At 53.9% G+C, this 20,525-nt stretch overlaps 1 protein-coding gene across 1 annotated transcript in view; it reads left to right on the top strand.

Annotated features, from left to right (window-relative positions):
- Positions 1–14,128: 14,128 nt before the first annotated feature.
- The window catches only part of Cdh22 (cadherin 22), a 125,255-nt gene continuing 118,858 nt past the window's right edge, over positions 14,129–20,525 (top strand). Inside the window, exon 1 of the mRNA XM_031372744.1 lies at positions 14,129–14,480. The gene's annotated coding sequence lies outside the window, so the exon portion shown is untranslated. The remainder of the gene's footprint in view (positions 14,481–20,525) is intronic.

Here is a 20,525-nt window from a genome sequence, read left to right as displayed (position 1 = left end):
CAGATGTCACCAGGGGACACTTCCAAGACCCCAGTTGAGAGCACAGATCTACTGCAAGGCAGTTCACAGGCTCTGAAAAGGCTGATGGGGAGCACCTAAGGAGCACTCGGGGAGCACTCGTGCCTCCGCAGATGGTCAGTCAACAGTCCGGACCCTATTTCAACCTCCAGAGACTTACCACTTGTCGAGGGAGATGAATTATAAAATGGCCTCCCTTCCTCCTGCTCCCTCCTTCCATCTACCCCTCCCTCCCTCCCTTTCTTTCTTCTTTTCAATGCTGAGCACAGAACTTGGGCCCTCCCCTGTAATGTTAAGCAAGGTACTGTGCCAGGGCACTGGATCCTGTTCTTGATTTCTTTTATGCATTTATGCATATATTTATTTATTTGATGTGTGTGTGAGTGTGTGTGTGTGTGTGTGTGTGCAGGTGAGTGTATTCCATGGCACACATGTGGAGGTCAGAGGTCAACTTTCCAGAGTCCATTCCCTCCTCCCACCATGTGGGTCCTAGAGATTGACCTCAGGTCACTACACTTGGCAGCAAGTACCGTTACCCACTGAGCCACCTTGCCCCTTGGCTTCTGTAGATAGCCGCTCACTCTGTAGCCCGACCTAACCTTCACCCTTCGGCCGTTCTCTTCCATCTTCCAACCATTCAGGGGTTGGGATCCCAGGCCTCTACCACCATACTCAGTAACAGCTAACATTTCCTCAACAGTTGCTGACTGACACGCACTTAAGAGCTTGAGCGCTTCACTCCAAACCTCGTGAAGATGGTACTTTTATTTAGGGTTTTTGTTATTGTCTGCTTTTAATTTTTTCAGGTACCTTTTTTTTTTTTCCTGTCTCCATTTTGAGGGTAAGAAACCTTAGGTGCAGAAAGATGAAACAGCTTTACCCCGGGCTGTCTTAAGGGCACCAAGGCTACCATAACTTCACCATGGCAGAACCAGGCTAGCCACTCAGGCTGCCTAGGCCTAGAGCTCGTTCGCTTTAACGAGAAGACCTAGCAGGGAGGGAAGGGCTAAAAGGGCCTTCTCATTCATCAGGATCCCAGCCGGAAGGGCCTTGCGAGCTTGGTGGGGCCCAGAAGTACGATGAGAAGTCTCCTGTGCTCAAGGCAAGCAGAATCTCCGAGTTAAGATGGCTGCCCAGGGCCACAGGCTGGAGGGGAATGAAGAACAAGGGAACCTGCTGCAGGTGACCGTCCAGGAAAGCGAGTGCTGGGCTCAGGTCAGCCAAGGCTGTGGTAGGAGAGGAGACCAGCCCAAGAGTGATTTGGAAGGACAATGGATTGGTGGAGTAGATGGGATGTGGGAGCAGAGGAGGCCATTTCTCTCCCAGCCTAGAGCACCATGCCAGGTGTCCATGGTGGAGCCCAGCCTGTGAGTTCAATCAGCCGGTGCTGCAGGGGTCCCAGCTGCCAGAAGTTGATAAGACAAGAAGTTCCCAAGCCTGAACTGGCCCCTGGCCAGCTGCTTCTCCCAGTATCTCACATCCAGCTCCATTCCCTTAGTTGAATGATGCCTGGTCTCCAGTACGGACATCACAGGAGACTGGGGAGCTTGGGCACAGACTGAGCTAACATTTCATCGGGCTTTAGGGGCAGCTTTCTAGGGCTTCCCTGGGCAGAATAAATTGTTTTCTTTCTCTGTGGTCCCCGAGTGCCTGGCACATGTCAAAGCCCTGATGATCCTGTAGGGGTTTCAGTGTGTCTCTCAAATCATCCTGGGAGCCCCCAAAGGCAAAGCCATAGGCAGCCTTGGGGTGGGTGCATGTATTCTTGCTAGCCTGTTGGATTTGAATGAATGGGGTTTTTGCATTATTTATCTATTTACAGAGAGTGTGTGTGTACACCTGTGCATGTCACAGAGCAGGCATGGAGGTGAGAAGACAACATACAGGAATCTGTTATTGCCTACCATCCAAGCCCCTCCAATGGGGCCTTACATCGTCAGGCACATTTACCCCCTGAGCCACCTCACAAGCCCTGAGTGCACTTTGGAAATGCACGCCTCTCCTTCTCAGCCGCCAGCCCTCTGAAGGTGGCCTCTTATTTGTTTTATTTGAATCATCAGACAGTAGCTTTCGTGTGCTCAGCTCTATAAATTTGAACACACATCTAGCTTTCTGCAACCCTCTTCTGATCACACTTTCAAATACACAAATGGTATTATGCCGTGGAGACCCTTCGGTCTCACTCCTTTGATTACATGCTTCAAAGACGCACCCTCAGCTCATGCTGTGCAGTGCCTATTATTCTAAGCACTACCAGGACAGGCACAGTGTGTGTCCCCCATGCCTCCCCTTCCTGTCCCTCACACAGGGGCCAGTTGTCTCAATCCCCACCCCACCCCCAGCCTAGGGTTGGAAAAGCCATCCTCAGATTTGTCCTTCGTGAGGCACACTAAGACGTTTATTGAGATTTATAAATCTCATTGAGATTTTGAGTAGAATCTTTGTGTTTTGGAATTAGTCAACAATTCTTCCTAAATCTCCAACCATCATGGAGAACAATACCCAGTAGGTTATACAGAACTGCATACACCGGTTAGGGCTGTGCCGGGTGTCATATGGGAACATGTCTTTGTATCTGCTCTGATAGGCAAATGGCTGCTAAACTGTCTTGACCTCCTGAAGGCTCAGTCTCCCTCCCCAGTGCTGGTTCCTCCCCTGAACCTTGACTTTCTCTGGAATCTTGTAAGCAAAGGGTCACAGGTGGCTCTGTGCGACTTTCTGATGCCTGTTACCAGCCCTCATTCATTCTGAGGGCCAATGTTGTCCATGACGTTTAATAAGGGAGGGGCTCCTGGGGCTGACATTCCTGTCTGAGGTGATGCAGGATCCCACAGCACACGAGGGGCGGGGGGACCTCACTTATTCAGTCACCAGCCACCTTTCTGTTGAGACAGGGTCTCTCATTGGCCTGGAACTCATTGACTAGGCTAGGCTGGCTGAGCAGTGGGCCCCAGTGCGTAAAGATCACATGCCACCATGCTTGGCTTTTTAAAGTGAGTTCTGCAGCTTGAACTCAGTTTCTTGTGCTCCCAAGGCAAGCACTTTACCAACTGAGCCATCGCCCTAGTCCTCATGTATTTACTGAGATGAGGTCTTGCTATGCGGCCCTGGTTGGTCTCAAACTTGTGACTCTCATGCCTCAGCTTCTTGAGGAACAGGGATAGCCAGTATGTACCTCTGTAATGAGCACTTGAAAAGTGTTCCCTGCCTTCTCAAAGCAGGCTCCCCTCATTCTCACAATCATCCTGGTATCCAGGAAGTGGCTCTCCCTGTCTGGCAATGAAGACTCAAGATCTCAAGAATGGAAACAGCTTATGCAAAGCCCCTGAATGGGAGTAGAGCTGGGATACAGGTGAGTCTGGAGACCAGGGTGGGTCCTTGGGCACTCCTGCTTTACCCCGTGTGCAGTCAGATGCACAATCCCACCTCATCCATTTTCATGTGTGAGTTTGGAAGAGGAGCGCTGAACCGAGGTTGACCAGTTGGCTCAGCACTGGCTTTTACAGACACTTGACTAAACACACATTCATTTTCATTTTGCAGTTTTATTTTTGCATTGTAACTAATCTTTGTTGTTGTTGTTGTTGTTTTAAGATTTAATTATTTTATGTATATGAGTACACTGTAGCTGTCTTCAAACATACCAGAAGAAGGCATCAGATCCCATTACAGATGGTTGTGAGTTACCATGCAGTTGCTGGGAATTGAACTCAGGACCTCTGGAAGAGCAGTCAATGCTCTCAACTGCTGAGCCATCTCTCCAGCCCTAGTCTTTGTTTTTGCTTCCTTTTACATCTTGATGTTTTCCATGGTTCCTTAACAATAACCAGAGTATTCTTCATAGTGTCTGGGCCCTGCAGTGGTGGGGTTGAGTCTCCTAATGTCTTGGATGGACCCTGGGCTGTGATGGACCTAACGAACAGGCATCAGAGAGGCCAGTCTGCAGCTCCAAGAGTCTCCATTCTCATCAGTAAAGATTCTCTATCCTGGGAGAAGGTCCTTCAGGACCCAGCTCTGCCTTTGAGGGCTCTCTACAAAGAGTCCCTAGGTGAGGACCAGTTAGGGAGAGAGTGTGACAATGTGAGAGGAAACTAGAAATGACTGGAGCTTTCCAAAGGTTGGGGAGGGTAGGGAAGAGAGAGCTTGACCACCAGGATTCATGGCTAACAACCCCGCACCAAATCAATAGTTCCAAGTAGTGCCTAAGTCTATTACACACCTAATGGGTGTGAGGCACTACACCCCATCACCTCATTTAATCTTCACACCATTATAGGACACAGACAGGGATGATACATGGAATATTGACATTCAGTGCAGCGTGGGAAGAACAGTCAGAATATTCGCTGCTGATGCTGGTGCGGGTTCTCAAGGCCCCCATGAGGTGACCTTTAGTTTCAGGATCATGAGGAAGGGAGACAGTTGATGGTGGCTCAGAGGAAGGAACCGGCAGGAACATTTGTTGGGTTGGCTGTTTACTGGCCAGCACACAAGTCTTACAGAATTTGTTGTTCTTTGTTTCCTTGTTATATAATAAGACTGCATCTTATTATGTAGCCCTGGCTAGCCTGGAACTCACTGGTAGATCGACTTTATAGAGATCCACCTGCCTCTGCTTCTCAAATGCTAGGATTAAAGGTGTGTGCCTCCATCCTACACCAAGGAAACCGAGGTTCAGAGAAACACCACCTGGGATTCAGAAAAACTTCTTAAAGTCAGCCTTGTGCTGGGCATACCCTAGAGTCCAAACCGTTAGAGTCAATAGGCCCTTAAGGTTTAGCACTGCTATCCCCTAGCTGGTGTCCCTCCCACAAAGGCCCCAGACAGGCTTCTATGCAGCAGCCTGCAGACCCAAAGGACTGGTACTGTGTGGGCAGCAGGACAGGAAGGGTTAACTGGGCCACAGCCCAGGACCTGCATGACCTCCTTCACAGACCTGGCAAAGACTGGCATCTGCCCTGGCCTTTCATCTCCATGGGCGCCAGGTGAGAGGAGCTCGAGCCAGGCCTGCCAGAACCCCAGCCACGTGTCTTCCCTTTGATTCCCGTGGAGTCTGCCTGCTCTGAGCCCAGAATCAAAGGAAGGCAGCAGCCGCTAGTGCCCCCAGCATCCCCAGGATGGCAGCCTCCCTTTGCCCCCTCTATCTGCCTGGCTTGAAACTCTGCCTGGGGGACACCCTTCCTGCCAGACTATCAGGGACAGAGCAAAGCCATAGAGAGGCTGGGGCCACGGGAGGAAAAGGACCATCATGTGACACAAGTGTGCCAGAGGCTCAACCCTACAGAGTTCTCAGGGAAATAGACCTAGAGGAGAGAGGCAGAGAGAGTGAGGGTCCTGGGAAAACACAGCCAAGGCTTTTTTCTCTGGCACCCCTGGGGCTCAGGTCTCAAGGTGAGAGCCTGTGGGGGGCCAGTGAGAAAAAGCATGGAATGTAAAAAGAATTAGTCAGGAGGCAGTGACAGGCCCATTCTGAAGCAAGATGAATGGGTTTCAGTTGGCGAAAATGATTCTAATTTATAATCTGCTTCTCGCTGCCGCTCGCCAATTAATTCTCTATAGATACATAAATAGGCCGCGTGTTTGCTTTGCTTCAAACGTAATAAACATTACACTCTGTCCCCTTCTTTTGTGCCGGTTCCTGTCACGGCTTTAGTCCCCACAGCTAATTCCTCACACCTGTCTTTGCCGCTCAGGGGAGCGGGGCTGAATGGGGAGGAAGTGCTGGGCTCCAGGAAACTCCTGGCACCGGGAGATAAATTGCGGATCCAAAGCTGCAGGCCCCCGCAGCGCCAACTAGGATGGTAGAAGGAGGGAGGGAGGGCAGTACCGGGAGGGAGCCCCCCTTCCAGACTCCTATGTCATCGACACTGGGACCAGCTCTCCGTTGAGAGAAGGATGAGGGCAGCCACCTTTCTCTCTGATCCTCCTGATCCTCGCATCTCCCACTGGCCCTGGGCGCCACACTCCCCAGGCTGCCCTGCTCCTGGCTTCTGCTTCTGGCTTCCGTGCCTCATATTCCTTCTACCTACAAGGTGCTTTCTAGCCAAAGCGATTACCTGTTTTGTGTCTCTCTGCCTCTATCATCATCTCAGGGAGCTATTTGCCTGGTCCTTCTTCCTAAAACTGACAGCCCTCCGCAGTTCTCCCGGGGCCCCTTTTCTGCCTTCCATTTCTCTGACATGCTATTTATTTTACTAATTTATCTTGCTCACTGGCTTCCCTACTGGAAAGGAAGTCCTTGATGTCTGACACATAGATGATCAGTAAGTATTAGTTGAGTGAAGGAATGAATGAATGAGATAAAAAGATGGAGGTAGGGTAGAAGGACAGAGATTGGGATGATATGGCACCTGGGCTCAGGCTGTTGTCACACCTGAACTCTGAGAGGGAGACAAAGACAAGCCTGGGTGCTGGTGGCTGGTGACTCATCCAGGGTGACACAGTGAGTTAGAGGTAGAGCCAGGACCTGGATCTCAGGCCTGGACTCTCTGAAGCAGCACCCAGCAGGAACCTACAGCCCACAGTGCTTCCTCCGGGTAGGCTGCTCAGGAAACTAAACTCTGAGAGAAGTGTGACTTGCTTAAGGTCATGTAGCCATTTGCTCAGTGACACCTGCTCTGCCAGGCAGGACAGGAGAGATCCCTGTCCTCAAGCTGCCCCTATCCTGTAGAGACAAACCAGAGGAGCCAAGGGTGAAAGTATCAAAAAGTGAGGAGAGCACCGGAGATGGATAAACAGTGTGCTGGAAGTGTGCAAGGGTGAGGCCTAGTGGAAGAGGGAGGGGCTGAGCGGAAGAGGGAGGGGCCGAGAAGAAGGGGGAGGGGCCGAGTGTAAGAGCGAGGGGCCACTATTTGACTCCTCTCTACCAAGGTACCACTGAGCAAAAACACTGACAGACAGTCCAGAGCAGGGCTGGGTGTCCACTCATATTGGTCAACTCCGGAGTGTACACTGACACAGCTGGACTACGGTCACCCACAGTAAGCGTCCCAGACAGGGAGAGTGAGTGGGGGGTAAGTGAGGCACCCTGGGTGGGCAGCATGTGAGCAGGGAGGGAGACCAGGGATTGGGAGCTGAGGTGGCAGTCTCTCTAGCAAGGTTCCCAGGGACAGGACCTGGGACTTCCAGGCTGAGGAGCTGGCCCTAGAGGAGCCTGAGGGCAAGCCTTGACTGCTATCTGACAGTTTCATGCAATAAGTACACTCAATGGGCCACTTTCAAGGGCTTGCGAAACTGGCTTGTAAAATTCACAGTGATAAGTTCGCTCTTGCACAGGAGTGTGTGTGTGTGTGTGGTGTGTGTGTGTGTGTGTGTGTGTGTGTGTGGTGTGTATGTGGTGTATGTGTGTGGTGTGTGTGTATGTGGTATATGTGTGTGGTATGTGTGGTGTGTGTGTGGAGTGTGTGTGTGTGGTGTGTATGTGGTGTATGTGTGTGGTGTGTGTGTATGTGGTGTGTGTGTGTGATGTGTGTGTATGTGGTGTATGTGTGTGGTGTGTGTGTGTATGTGGTGTGTGTGTGTGTGTGGTGGGTGTGTTGTATGTGTGGTGAGTGTGTGTGTGTTGTGTGTGTGTTGTGTGTGGTGAGTGTGTGTGTGTGTTGTGTGTGTATGGTGTGTGTGTGTGTGTTGTGTGTGTGTTGTGTGTGGTGAGTGTGTGGTGTGTGTGTGGTATGTGTTGTGTGTGTGTGTGGTGTGTGTGTATGTGGTGTATGTGTGTGGTGTGTGTGTGTATGTGGTGTATGTGTGTGGTGTATGTGTGTATGTGGTGTGTGTGTGTGTGGTGGGTGTGTTGTGTGTGTGGTGAGTGTGTGTGTGTTGTGTGTGTGTTGTGTGTGTGTGGTGTGTGTGGTATGTGTGTGTGGCGAGTGTGTGTGGTGTGTATGTGTGTGTGGTGAGTATGTGTGTGGTGTGTGTGGTGTGTGTGTGGTGTGTGCAGTGTGTATGGTGTGTGTGGTGTGTGTGAGGTGTGTGTGGTGTGTGTGTGGTGTGTGTGATGTGTGTGTGTATATATATGTGTGTGTGTGTGTGCATGTGCATACATGGATGTGTATGTATGTATGTGTATGTATAACAGTTGGCATAGATAAATGACCAGCAGATGACCTGGGAAATCACAGAGGGGCAAGGACTCCTGCGTGTTTATAACTGAGAGGGTGGTACCTGCCATGACGTGATTGGCCTCCTGCCACACTCCTTTTACTTCACGTGGGAAAAAAAAAGCAAGGCTAAGAGCAAGCCAGGGGCCTGCCCAAGACACAGTGAGCTGGGACCACAGCCAGGGCTAGGACAGAGTTTTTCAGAATCTCCATTGCCTCTCTCTGCTCCCAACCACCTGTTCTGAAGTAGCTGTGAGGGCTGGTGGTGAGGGCTTCATGGATCTGTCTATGGGGAGTCTGATATCCAGTTCAGGGTCCATGAGGGAGGACGTCAGGGCCAGATGTCCCAGGCTGATGAAGAGCAGAGGCACGTAAGCTCCACGCTATCAACTAGAACTGGGTTTTGAGAGATAAATAGGAGTTCTCCAACAAGTCTGAGTCCTAACAGAGTTCCCAAGTGGTAAGAACACTGTGAAAGATCAGAGTAGGATAAAAGCCTGAAATAGCTTGGCGTTTCCAGGATGGAGATGCAGGAAGGAAGCCAGGAGCAGAGCAGGCAGCTGGAGAAGCAATGCCCTGCTCATCCCGAGTGCTGAATCGGGAATGGTGGGCTTTTGGGTAACTGCAAGGAGCTATTTTTAGATGGGTGTTCCGGCTTACCAGAGCAGGTGAGGGAGGGAGGCACTACACTCTTCACACATGAGGACCAGCATAGTGGGGAGGCCCCGCTTCTCTGGCATCTTGGCCCAGCCTTCCTGCTGTTCAGCGAGTCACCCACCCCATGGTGGTCTCTCCCCACTGATCCCCACCCCTTCGATAGCTGCTCTTTTTCCAGGCCAGGAATAGAACCTCATGCTTGACAATCCTCAGTGGTGTTTAAATTTAATGGGCCTTCCTGGTTTTTTTTTTTTTTTTTTCCTTTTCCTGCTCGGCACCTGGGCTGGGCGCTCTGCAGCAGCCCTGGGGAGAGGCAGGTGAATAATTCAGGGAGAGGAGTGTTTGAAGTGTGTGTTTTGGGGGAGTGTGGGTGGCAGGGCTGTCTTACCCTGCAACCACAGGGAAGGACGGGATAAGGAGAGATGCTCCAGGTGTTTGGGCCCTGTTCCAGTCGTCTGGGTCTTTGGGGACCTTCAGGAAAGCCCCGGGAACCCGTCCTCCCATCTCCACACAGCCACCTGCAGCGTCAGCCTTGGAGTTGCAGAAGCTGTCGAAAGGCAGTGAGAGGGGAAGTCAGAAGAGGCACCTGCCCCAGCGGGACTCCTGACTTTGGATCTGGATCCAGAGAGATTGAGAAGAGGGACGGAGCAAGCATGGGAGGCAGAAGGCTGAAGCCTCGCTCCGGGCAGAAGCTGCGTGAAGCTGCCAAATGGGCCAGAACAGCCATTGGACAGCTCCAAGGCAGGGGCTCCCACCTGTCACCTTGTCTGCTGTCCAGGGTGCTGCCGGCTCTTAGGCCAGATGGGAGTTAAGGATTTGGACAAACTCCCCGGTTCTGCAACTCCCTGAAGCAAGGCCCAGGCTGCTTTTCCAGCTTCACTCTCCCCGTGCCTGCCACTCTCACACACCTGCAAACAAAGCACCTTGCAATTGTCCAGCCTTCATGCGGCCAAACATTTTTATTCAATTATTCACAAATGTTTATTGAACATCTACTATGACCCCCCCCCCCACAGCACATAGCAAGAAACCAAACAGGTTGCTTGGCCAGCTAGAGTGCAGTGTCTCAACCCTGTGCTCACAACTCCAGGAGAAAGGAAAAGGAGAGAGGGAGGCTGGCTTTGATCTTGGTTTCTCCCCTAGGCCATCTGCCTCTGATAACCCTTGGTTTCCCCTCTTGCAGTATGGAGTCCACCATCTTACCCAGCAGAGCCATTGCCACTGTCCTTGTTAATTACAGCAAACACCTATTCTAAGTGTTGGGCATGGCTTCATGCGTCTAACCTTCACCACAGCCTCCACACATAGGCATTGCTAACACAGCCTTGCTTTTCCTCTGACAAAGCCCTGGTAAGTGGCCGTGGTGGGATTTGAACCCAATCATTCTGGCTTTGGGCTGGTGAGTTTGAACATGGTGAGATGTCAGGGGGGCAGCAAGTCCACCCGGCTCTGCTCCCCAGAGCTCCCAAGTGCCAGCTGCCAGCCTGGTCTTGCCTTGGTCCAGCTGGCAGCCCTGAGGCCTTCACTTCCTCCACCTTGCCTGCCCCCTGCCCCACCCTGTGCTGAGCTCAGCTCTGAAGAGCCCAGCTCACAAAGCACTAGGGCCTCCGTGAGGGCCCCTCCACTCTGCCTAGGGCGAGGATCCCCTCCCAGGAGGCACTGGGGTGAGCCCCAGTGGCTCCCCTCCCCACCACCCTCCCTTGTGGGCTGGAGGCCCCATCCTGGCACTGACATTTCTTTGGTTGTTCATGTCACGGCCCTTCAGTCTGCGCAGTTTTACAAATGTGCTGGCGAGATGAAAGGCGCCGGGAACAGCGACTGCAGAGCAAGTTCGGAAAAGCTTTTAACTTCCAGCTCCCACGGACAAAGAGGGAGGGGGAGAAAGAGTGAGAGGGAAGTGCAGGAGGGAGGAGAGGAGATGCAGGGAGTGGGGAAGAGGAGGGATAAGAAGCAGGGAAGGGGGAGGAGGAAAGAAGTGAGGAATGAGGAGAGGGAGAGGGGAAGGGGACAGGGGGAGGTCAGAGAGCCCAGTGACAGGGAGGAGGGAGACCAAGGAGCTTCAGAGGAGGGGACTGATGACAGAGACAGACAGACAGACAGACACACACACACACACACACACGGGGGGGGGAGCAGGGAGGACAGGGCAGAGAAGAGGAGACTAGAAAGAGAAAGAAGGAGGAAGAGAGAGAGATGAAGGGGAGCAGACAAAGACACAGATTGGAGCGGGGTGGGGGTGGGGACAGGTAGAAAGGACAAGTGAGGACTCACATTCAGAAAGCATCAGAGAGTTCCCTGAAAGGCTGCCGAAGAAGAGGAGACAGAGACAGGATGGAGGGCGGCAGAGAAGAGCAGACAAAATGTGTGAGTCGAGGCAACAGACAGACACAGAGACAAGCAGGATGGCAGAAAGCCTCTGGGGCTGTAAGTGGAGAGAGCAGAGGGGTGGGTGAGGCTCTGTGGGGTCTGCAATCATAGAAGGGAGAGGGAGAAAACAGGGAGAGGAAGAGCCTGAACCCAAAAGCACAAACACACATGAACACACACACATAAACACACACATATACAACATATACACATAAACACACACATATACACCCAGAGACACACACACAAACATACACAGACACACATATAAACGCATGTACAAACACATACACATACACACATATAAACATACCATACGCATATAAATACACACATATAAACATATATATAAACACAAAAAAATATACACACATACATAAACACACATATATACATACACATACACATATAGGCACACAAATAAACACACACATACACACATATAAACACACACACCCCTGTGACACCTGTTCAGAAGCACCCTATGTTGGGACAGACCCTACTGTCAGGCCCTAACACTGAAGCCCTGATGGTCAAGTAGGGCTGACTTTGCCCTTCAGGGGACATTTGGCAGCTTTTATAGTTGTCACAACTAGAAGAAGGGGGTGGTGCCACAGGATTTAGTGAGCAGATATTAGAGACACTGCTAGGCAGACTGCCATGCACAGGGCAACACTGTGAGAAAGGATTGTGGGCCCAAATATCATGGGTTGGAGGTGGAGGAAACCAAGAGAGGGCAAAGCCAGGGGTACAGATGACTACTTCAAAGGCCACGAGTGTACTAAACCCAGCTGGCTCTTCTGATGGAATCTCACAAGCTCCTCCCAGAATAATCCCCAGCCACATCCCTCCCCAAAGTCCTCCATGACTCCACCCAGACCCTGGAAGAGAGATACTCCTCTTGTGTGGTCACCTACTATGGCATAAAGAAACCTGGGATGTCCTGGGCCTGTGGCTTGCCTGGAAGCAGCATTCCTGGTCACTTCAGCTCAGAGGCCTGAGCAGGATCAAAATCCCCGCTATTCCACGTGCGCTGTGACTTTCTGCAACCCAGCCTCCCTATCTATAAATTTGTAGGTTGTCTGCTGTGTCAATCAAGTGAAATAATCTGCATAAAAATTAACAGGTAGCACAGTGCTTACTCGCTGCTATTGTTACAGTGGTGTCATCTCATCTGAGTAAATCTGGGGAAAGAGACCCCTGCTGCACCCCTAGGTTCTCATGAGGCCTCTTCCTGCACTTGCCACATACTGCTGCAGCCAGTCAGAAGCGTCCTGGCTTACCCTCTCCCAGGCCACAGAGCCCAGGCAGGATGGAGTAACTAATCCACTCTCACCACTTTGCCTGAGTATTCCTGATATTCCAAACTGTGGTGCCTCAGTTTCCTTATTTGTAAAATAAGACCGAGCAGTATAAAATCATGGCAGTGCTGACATTGGTAACTCTCAAGTGCTCTCAGAACCTGGGACATGTGGGAGCACAGAGGAAGATTTTGGTTGGATAAGGGCAGGAAGCAGCCTAAAGGGAAAGGCGAGATGTTGGGAGAGTAAATGGTAAGGTTCTAATAGAGTTCTGGGAGGAAGAGACTTTGTGGAGCAGGCAAATGTGGAGGCTACAGCAGCCCAGGCCCAAACAACCTATGACCGCGTAATTAGCTCAGACTCGAGAGGGGTCAGCACACAGCCAGGCCTGGGGCGGAGACAGAAAAGGAGGGTCCACAGCTGCCAAAGTAGTGAGTTGGGGAGAGAGGGAGAAAGCAGAAAGTGTGGCGATGCATCTGGAAGGCCAGCCTCTGGTCTCTGAAAGCATGAAAGAGTCGAGGCTAAGAATAGAGAGGGAGGGGAGGAGAGAGACCAGGAGACTGCACAAAAGCAACGCTTGGGAGATCAATGAAGGGAATGAACCGAGAGAAGAAGGACTTAAGGGAGGGAACCGGCTGTCGAGGTAGAGAATAAATCTCAAAATAAATAAGAGTGATGGAGTTCAGCTGGAAGGACTAGAAATGCAACCACCCAGAGGAGACACCAGTCACCGGGGAGGAGTGGGAGAGTGGAAATTAGAGCGCCCGGTGGTGAGCAGGCCAGGGTGAGCTGGAGTATAGGTCCCCGGGGCCCATCAGGAATCAGAGTCTGGGAGGGAGGGCGCTGCCACCTCTTTAACTCAGCGTCTGTTTTGCAGGCCAGGAAGCTTGGTTAGGGACCGATGGCAAAGACATACAGCTGCACGGTCTCATTATACTTCAGCCACCTGGCTGGCACCCATGCAGCCAAGAGAAAGGAAGCGGTCTAGGCAGAAAAGACATCGGGCAGTGGGCTAGCTGAATTTGAGCAAGAACGGAAAAGCTGGCTTTGCGGGCGTTTCTGGACAGTAGGGGGATTTTATTAGCCTCATGCTAGAGGGCACTAAGTTTAGGCTGGGCTGTTTTGTTTGCCTACTCTTTCATTTTGGTTGGAGGCTCAGGACTTCCAGAGCTCGCTCCTAAAGAGGGAGAGCCAGCGTGGCTCTCTTCCCAGGACAACTGACCTCCCACCTGCCAGCCGACTCCCAGCCCGGAGCCTGCAGGGGCTCTGTCCACCTCAATGTACAGTGATTGTTTCTGAAGCCTCCGTCTGTGCAAAGGGCCTTTCTGGGCAGCCAGCCAGGGGTGGCCACTTGAGAAGCCCGCCTCTACCTTCGCTTGCACCCCCTTCTTTTGAAGCCGGGCTTTCATAGTGTGTGGGGGGGAAGGGGGGTTAGATGCAGCGAAGTCTGGCCAGGGGAGTGGTGGGGACAGGGTCTAGTCAGCCACGGGTGCCTCGGGGCAGCTGAACCGCCAAGGCAAGGAGGGAGCCTGCTCCCCTCCTGGGGGCGCTCCCTTCGCGCGGATCGGGGCTGGGAGGAGGAGGAGGAGGAGGAGCACTCCCCCGGGGGCTTTCCCGCTGCCGGCGACGGGGGAGAAGGAGCCTTCGGGCCCCGCGGGCGAGGGAGGGGCGCGGTCGGAGCGGGGGCCGGGCTCCCCGGCTGGCTGCGGGGTCCGGCCCGGCGGCCGCCTGCGGCTCGGCTCGGCGCGGCGCGGCGCGGCGCTCCTGCCCGGCGGGCGCTGCATTCTCCGAGTCTCCACCAGAGGCTGCGGGAGGAAGGAAGGGATCCGTCCCTTGCACACTTCCCCCCTAGTCAGACACGCACACTCCCTCGCTCTCTCGCTCCTCCACACACGCGCGCACTCGCCGCCGCGGCTCCCCCTCTCGCTCCCGCTCTCCCTCGGCTCCTCCGAGCGGACGCCGGAGCCGGACCTGGCCAGGATCCTGCCGCTTGCTGGCGTCCCAAGGCGCGGACCAGGGTACAGCCCGGCCGCTCCCCGAGGTAAGAGCGCGCGGCGCCCGCGGATGGACAACCGATCGCCGCCGGGGGAGGCTGCGGGCCGGGAGGGCGCACGGGCCGGGGAGAGGCGGGCGCGGCGCGGCGGGGGCTCCGGGGCAACAGCCGAAGCGCGCCCATCCCGCGCCCCCTCCCCGGCGGGGCGACAGGGACTTTCCCACGTCCAAACTTTCCCCGGCGCGGAGCCCAGCCCGGCCACCTCCCGGCCCCGGAGTCGCGGTCCCTGTGTCCTGAGCTCCGGGATGCACCCCCAGGCCGGGGAGGAAGGGGGTGTCTGCGCTAGGAGTGAGGGGCCGGCGCGCGGGGAGGGGTGCTGGGATGGAGAATCCAGCCTCGCTACGGCCCGGGACCGCGGCATTCCCGCCGCCCACCCCGCGCCTCCCCGGCTCGGCTCGCGGCCCCTCCCGGAGGCCCGGCGATCGGCGCGGCGGGAGCGTGTGCGCCGCGCGGGTGCGTGTGCGGGTCGGGCCGCGGCGACACGCGCGGCTGCGGCCACCCCTGGGTGGGGTGAGCTGAACAGGCTATGAGGACCCTTGCGGCCCTGCCGACGTGGCCCCCGCTCCCTTCGGCCGTCGGATGGCCGTTGGAGATCGAGGGGTAGCGCTTCCTTCTTCATCCGCACACGACTCTGGGGACTCTGTCCCCACCACGGAGAAGGACCGGGCTTCACAGGCTCACGTCCAAAGCAAGCGCCACTCGGGACTGACCCTCAGGGACCCGGGGTGCGGGAACCGGGAGGCGTGGACCTTGCGACCGTGCGGGCGTGCGGGCTGCGGGACCTTCGGTGGACACTATTCCTACCAACGTCTCCCATGCCTGGGGACCTGACCTCGCCACTTCCGCTGTGGCCTGGTCCGGTCCCTGCCCCAGCTTGGGTGCTTCGGGAGACGACCCTGTGGGGGGCAGCGGGTGGAGCGCAGAGAGAGGCTGGAGTCCCCCGAGGTCTCCCCAAGCCGCAGGGGCACCCCCTGCTGGCGGGCACAGCAGCGACGACTGAAGCCTGCCGGCCCGGCGGGTTGAGGGCTTCCCGTGCCGGCGCTGCTAGGAACCCCCTGCTTTCTCTCCCGCCCTTCCTAGCCGGTGGCGTTTGTCGGAGGGTGTGCGTTCAGTTCTTCTTTACCGGGCTCTGATTCTACCGCTCCCCGGGTCCCAGAACGGGCAGGAGTGCCCAACTTGGCCAGAGATTTGTTTGCTAGCATTGGTTACTGCTGCTTCTACTGTCCTGGAAGCCTCTCTTATTATGTCCTCTGTCCCTAAGAGTATCATCCCTACGCTAGCCCACCAGTGCCCGCTCTGACTCTTTTGGGGATGTGGGGGCTTGGCCCTTCTCATCCTGAGTGTTGCCACCTTCTTTCGCCCTTCTTGCCTCAGTTTCTCCCTGTCAGGTCAGGAGGCATCTTTCTTCCCCAAGCCAGTCTCTACTTCTCTCTGCAGCAGCAGGAGTCCCTGCTTTTTCCAGTGTTCCCTTAAACACTGCTTGGGGTGTGACCAAGGGGTATCTCTGTGGTCTTCCCTCACTACAAGAGCGTCAGTGCCCTCAGTAGGTGCTTTACCAAGCCAGCTGGGTCTCTCAGCCTAGGACAGCTGCCTCTGGCACCTGTCTTATTCTATCTACCTGGGCTGACCTCCTTCCCATCCTGAAGCATTGGAGAGCAGGTTCTGGGGTCACGAGGAAAACACTGCCAAAAGGCAGAATGGGAACTCAGATACCCTGATATCCAGGCCTCACCAATTTTATGTTGGTTGAGTCTGAGGGGGAAATAGATCCGTTTCTTGTCCTCAGACTGTAGTAGGCAAAGCAGGAAGGCGCTTGCTTCCATGCAGCATGAGGAGTTTAAGGTAGATCCCAGAGCTCCCAGGGGAAGAAAGCTATTAAGTGGCAAACTGTTGTGACCCTGGGCACATGTGTATAAAGTGTGTGAGTGTGCTTGTGTGTAAGGCACCTGTGGTCTTGGTTGCTTCTGCACAGAGGCTAGGCCTCAGCCTCTTTCTTTCTCTGGGGTTCTCTGTGTCCTTATCCTGTGGGGTTCTGAGACTCCCAGTGAGGAGCGGGACTGGGGCTGGAACAGGGACCTACAACACAGCTAAGTTCGGAACAGTTTATTTACCGCACCAATAAAGGAGTTAGCCAATTAAATTTCCTCTTTTATCTGAGTTTTCTCCTGTTTTCTTCCATCAGGAAAATCCATCGGAAATACAGCCCTGGGTGTGTGTGTGTGGGGGGGGGTAGGATGAATTCCTGTTTATGTAACTGCACCCATGCTGGGTGGCCTGGGAGAGGGTGGGGGGGCTAGGCTGAGACCCAAGTTAGGGTTGTCCCAACCCCCACCTCATGAACTAGGACAGGCTGCGTCAGTCATTCCGGGCTGGGAGGAGGCCAGCACCCCAGTCCAGGCTCAGGGGCTGAGCCTTCCCCAACATCCCCCACATACAAGGGGGGAGGCCCTCTCCATCAGCTTTAGCTCCTCGGAGCACCCTTAAGATGGAATGTTTGACGGGATGCCTCTGCTTCTTAGCAGCTTGAGTTTTGCTTCTGGGATCTTAAAAAAAAAAAGCCTAGGCTCATGCTCCCAGCCCACTCCACTCCTGCCTTACTCAGGACAGGGTCTGGTCTCAACATTGTCATCCGGGCAATGGGCACTACCAGACTTTGTGTCAGGAGGAAAGGGTAAAGACAAACAGGAAAGTTACCGTGTAAGGAGCCTAGGTCCTGGAGGCAGAGGCACCGAGCAGGGAGGCTGGAGGTATAGCTGTCGCGCCCTTGAGCCAGCTGTGGACTATCTTGAGGGCATTCTTCAGCACAGGAGGAGAATAGGATCTAAAATCTATTTTGGCTCCACACAACAAGTTGGGCGCCCTAAAGGCAAACGGCAGTGCCCGGAGGAGGGCACACTCTTCTCTAATTTGCAGAAAGGCGATGTGCTTGGGTCCTGGGCCCATGTTGCTGCCTGCCCTCAGAGGCTCCTGCTTTAATGCTAAGGATACACACAGTACCCACTCCTAAGCTGTGTTCTCTTATAGGGGACTATGCCTTCCCACATCTGAGTGTAGTCTGGGTCTGAGTCTAGAAGGTTCCGGAGCCTGGAGGTGCTTCTTTCCTCTCACGTTTCCTCCTTGACCCACCTTACCTGCAATCACATTGAGAGGACTTCTTATTTCCTCATTAGAACCCCCAGACTTCGGCTATCTGCTTGCCACCAGCTCCGTCGCTGCAAGCTGGGTTTATGACTTGGGGCCTGTGTGGTTTTGGACAAGTTACTTCACCTCTCTGAACCTCTGAACTTCAGTTGTTAGGTTGTTGTGGGAGAAAAAAGAAAAGAAAGAAAGAAACATGCCTAAGCCAGTTTCCTAAGCACAGTGCTGGGCTCTTAGGATGCCAGTAAACAAAACATTGACTTATGGTAATGCTACTCTGTTAATAATCCTGAACGCAATGGCTTTGGCAGGATGGCCTGACTACCTGGGGGCTAGAATCAGGCCTTTTCTGACTTCAGGCTCCCCCTAAGCTTCCACGGTGGTGGAAACTGGCTGGTGAAGCAGCTAAGGGCATAGGAAGGTTCTAGATTTTCACAGATCCGTTTTTGTCCTAGTTTCTGCCTTCTCTCCCCCCAACCCATCTCGTGATTCCCCTCTGACTCAGGCATCATGGTGGCAACCTCCTTGCCAGCCTGCAGACCTCCGGTCTCCAGCCTACCACAGTCCTTGCTGCAGTCAAAGGCATTCTTCCCAGGCACAGGTGGGATCATGCCACTTGCTTGATTAAAACCCCTCCATGACTCCCCATCGCCTACTGAATTAAGCCCAGACGCTGCACAGTGACATTCAAGGCCCTTGTAATCCGTCTGCATCCTCTTTCATCTCCTACTACGACTCCAACCCAGCAGTCCTGCTCAAGGCCTGAACGGTGCTTCCTCTGAACACCCCCGTCCAAAGATCTTCTGAAGCCTCATGACCCAACCTGTGCGACAGTCTCTCCCCTGTGTCACACATGCACTTGTCCGTGCCGTTACCCCTCCGTTCATCACCTAGTTGGAGAAAATACACATGATCATGTGTTTGCTAAGCATGTGTATATGCTGAGTTGGATGTGCTGAGGGTGGGAGGCACAGCTGTTAATCCCAGACAGCAGGCCAGTGGTCCAGCGAGGCCCACGGATAATTAAGCGGTTCTCATCACGGTGGTAAGAGCTATGGGTGAGCGGCAGAAACTTTCAGAAAGAGTGAGGCCTAAGCAGACCCTGCAGGATTGAATAATGGCTCTTTAAGGAGCAAGGGGGAGGCAGACTGGAGAGGAAACAGGCTCCAGGCTCAGGGGTTTGGAGGTCCCCCGAGGGGGTGGGAGGAGAACAAGGAGTGGGAAACTGCAAGCCCAGCTGCTCAAGCTATTGCATGGAATGGGGATCCCAGGAAGCAGGGCCTGTATGACTGGAGAGCCATGGGAAGCAGGAAGGTGATGGTATGGGTTCTCTGAGCAGCGGGGACCCTGAGGGTTCCAACAAGGGAAGCACCTGGTGACATTTGCCTGGAAAAGCTTCAGCCCAGCTGCGGGGAGAGTGGCTAGATTGGGAAGCCATTGCTAGGCCTGCTACAACAGCTGCCCGTAGGGCCTGAGAGGGCTGGATGAATGCAGTGGACATGCGTGTGCCCATGTCTGGCTCATGAGGCTCTTGGGTCATGGGGACAGTAAATATGGGCCAAGAGTTACAGAAGCGGTGGGGACTGGCTGGGGACAGATGCCTGTGAGAAGCTGAAGGGACCCAGGGGACAGTGCTGAAAAGTCAGGTTTCTTTGTAAAGGCTGGACGCATGTCTGTAAGGTCCCAACGCTGAGGGAGTTCACCCCACATCTAGCCTGAAGCATGAAGAGGTCTTGTGGGGCTCCTAGTTCTTAGGATCAGATGCTGCCCAGTGAGCCCTGTGCCTCGAACCCTAGGAGGAGAGCTGAGTTTTCCCTGCGGCAGCTTCACTCTTGATCTCAGCATGTTGTCAGTGTTTCTCAGCCAGCGCCACTTTTGGTCCCCAAAGGACATTGGGTGATGTCTAGAAATGTCTCCAGGTCAAAGGCCATTTCTGGCACCTGGTGGGTGAAGGCTGTCACTGACAACAGTGCCAAACCATGTACCACCCGCAGGATATCCCCACCCCTGGCCACTCCACCACGGAGAAGCCTGCAGTACAAAGTGCTACATGCAGGACCCACGGAGGGAGGGTAGACTCCATGGAGGCTGGTGTGGACATTTCCTTCTGTCTCCTGGGTGCGGAGCCTGGCATGTGGCACACAGCCAGCCTGCCTCTGCTGCATCAAGCGTGGGCTTAGGGAGGGGCTTAGAGCCACTCAGTGTGGGAGCCAGCACACCTATGGCTCCTGCACAGGAAGATAGCCACAGCTTCGAGGCCAAAGGCTGCTGCCCGGTGTGAAGTTCGCCAGCCCCTTCTCCTGGTCTTGCTCATTTCTATCCTTTGATTTTCAGTAGAACATGTAGATTTTGTTGTTGCTTTGATTCTCTTTTATTTCATTACTACTGTTGTTGTTGTTGTTGTGTTTGTGTGTTCTCTGTGTGTATATGAGAGGGGAGAGACACACGTGTACGTGTGGGCACACGTGCCATGGCATGCACGTGGAGGGCAGAGGACAACTTTGTGGAGTCACTTCTCTCCTCACATCTTCTATGTTCCGGGGATGGACTCAGGAGGTCAGGCTTGAGAGGCAAGAGCCTTTACATGCTGAGCCATCTAGCTGGCCCTGGGTTGTTCTGGCTGTCTGTTTTGAGACAGGGTCTCGTGTGTCTCGGGCTGATATCAAATTCGCTTTGTAGCTGAGGATGATCTTGGCCTTCTGTTCCCTGCACCTCTGCCGCCTGAGTGCTGGGTTGCAAGCATGAGCCACCATGCCTGCTTTATGCAGTATTGGAAGCTAACCGAGGGCTTCATGCAAGCTAGTCAAATACTCTGTCAACCGGGCTACACCTCCATTCTTAGATAATTCTTTAATATATATATACATATATATATGTGTGTGTATATATATATAT

The sequence above is a fragment of the Mastomys coucha genome, unplaced genomic scaffold (assembly GCF_008632895.1).
Source record: "Mastomys coucha isolate ucsf_1 unplaced genomic scaffold, UCSF_Mcou_1 pScaffold15, whole genome shotgun sequence".
In the NCBI taxonomy this organism is placed as follows: domain Eukaryota; kingdom Metazoa; phylum Chordata; class Mammalia; order Rodentia; family Muridae; genus Mastomys; species Mastomys coucha.
The sequence above is the reverse complement of the archived record's forward strand: the minus strand, read 5'-3'. Positions and strand labels throughout refer to the sequence as shown.